Source organism: Artibeus jamaicensis, unplaced genomic scaffold (genome assembly GCF_021234435.1).
Source record: "Artibeus jamaicensis isolate MK-2021 breed Jamaican fruit bat unplaced genomic scaffold, CSHL_Jam_final contig_426, whole genome shotgun sequence".
NCBI lineage: Eukaryota > Metazoa > Chordata > Mammalia > Chiroptera > Phyllostomidae > Artibeus > Artibeus jamaicensis.
This window is the reverse complement of record NW_026521826.1, coordinates 10,878,528-10,880,711: the sequence shown is the minus strand read 5'-3', so window position 1 is coordinate 10,880,711 and position 2,184 is coordinate 10,878,528.

The following is a 2,184-nucleotide window of genomic DNA, read 5'->3' as shown; positions in this document are numbered from 1 at the left end:
CCCATGAGCCCACATTAAGTGCAAGTTTCAATGTCTAAAATCTCTCTATGGCCCCCAAGACAGGGCCAGGGGCCCCTTGTGATGTCCTCACAGCACCCTGGGCTTCCCCTCTTATAGCTGTTGGTTGTCTTTCTGTCCTTTCACTGACTTTCTTCGGCCCACAGCAGCTCGCCCTGCGGGTGATTCAGAATCAGTGGATCCTAACACATATTCTTATATGGCCTAAGGCTGTAAACTGGTACAATCACTTTAAAAGGCAATGGGCAATAATTTTCAAAATACTGTATCTTTTAAAATGACAGAGTTACACAGATCCTTTGATCCCACAGTTCTTAGACAGCCAACCCAACACAATCTGAGAATTGGAAAAAATGAATAGGAATTATCCCTTCTCAGCAGGAAACAAGTTCATCATTTATTCTGAGAAGCACTGCTTTGAGAGATGCTGCTCTGAGAGCAAGAATCAGGACTGCCGCACTCCATTTTTAATCTCCAGCAGTCAAGACCATCCCTCTCACTCCTGGGCGTTCAATCAATATTTACGTGAATAAATGACCTTAGCAAAAATTTAGATTTTCTTCATGATGTAAAACCTACTTTTAAAAACCCAGCATGCTCCTCTTCCAAATGGGACGATTAACCAGTCCTATAATTTGGAATCACAAAGCAGGGTGTTTCTGAAGCACTTCCTTTGTTGAAAACTGAAACATATTTATTAGTGACATTTAAGGTGTTCTCCCACCTACTCCCCCTTGCAAATATTTCTGAAGAAAATCCATTTCTGAACAGATTTATCCTCATTTACATTATAATTCTCCTCAGACTACACTCACTGGAGGAGTGTCAGAAAAGGTCAGGGCACCAGAGAAATGTGACAGCCAAAGAATCAAGTATATGCAAAGCATTAATTGACAATTAGTAAGAATGGAGAAAGAGACAAAGGAACCAGATGCTTGTTCTAACACGCGGCAAAGAACTATCCATTATGACAGAGAGTTGCAAAGAACACAGGGAAAAAAATATTTTTTAAATCTGAGACTCTAGATCTATGGACAAGCGCCAAGCTAGAAAAAGCCTTAAAGGCAACACATGAACAGGTGAGTACAACAGGTCACCTGTTCAAATATGGCCAGAACCAGAGCATTCCTGACTCATCTGGCAAAGTACATCTTCCTTTCGCTTAGCATTGTTCTAGATTAAAGTGCTTCTAAAGCACCTGCTGCAGTGGGTGGTGCTGCCTATGAATCTAATAGTAACCATAGTGAGAAATTGACATTTAAGGGCCATCTGTGAGCCTGCACCAAGTCAGCCATCTAATGAAACCAAAGTGATTTGAAAATAACCTGCCCTTAATTTGCACAAGAGCCTTTCCCCATAGGGCACCTGGCTGATACAACTACAAAAAAATGCTGGTGCTGAACTCATCTATCTATGGTCTGTAACAGCAAATCACGAACTCCTTGGTCTTCATGTCCCTTTATGCTCTAAAGAGAATGACAAAGAGCTTTTGTTTATGTTAGTTATATCTATCAATATTTATCAAAATCAACGTTAAAACAGAAAGAAATTTAATTATGTATTTTTTTCAAAAATAAAACTAGCAAACTTACTTGTTAAATAAAAAACATCCTATGGAAAATAACTATATAATCCAAAACAAGAACTAAATTTAGTGAGAAGAGTGCCATTGTCTTATAGTATTGTAAATCTTTTTAATATTTGAGAAGATTCTTTTATAAATATTGGATCTAAAATTTTTGTCAGAAATGTAATTTGTAAATATTTACTCCTACTGTGTGTCTTCTTTTCATTCCCTTACTAGTGATCTTGAAGAACAGAGGGTCAAAATTTTAATAAAGTGTAATTCATCATTTTTTCAATGGTTCAGGCTTCTGATGCTGTATCTTAAAAATTTTTGCCTAACCTAAGTGCATAAGAAAGTCATTCCTATGTTTTCTTCTGAAAGTTTTATTGTCTTAGGTTTTACACTTAGATCTATGCTTAATTTTGAGCTAATTCTTATATGTGGAGTTATGTATGAATTGAGAGTCTTTTGCTTTTGTATGGATACCCGATTGTTCCAGTGCCATTTGTTGAAAAGACTATCCATTCATTCTCCACAGAATTGCCTTTGCTCCTTTATCGAAAGTCAATTGATCATACATATATAAGTCAACATATGAA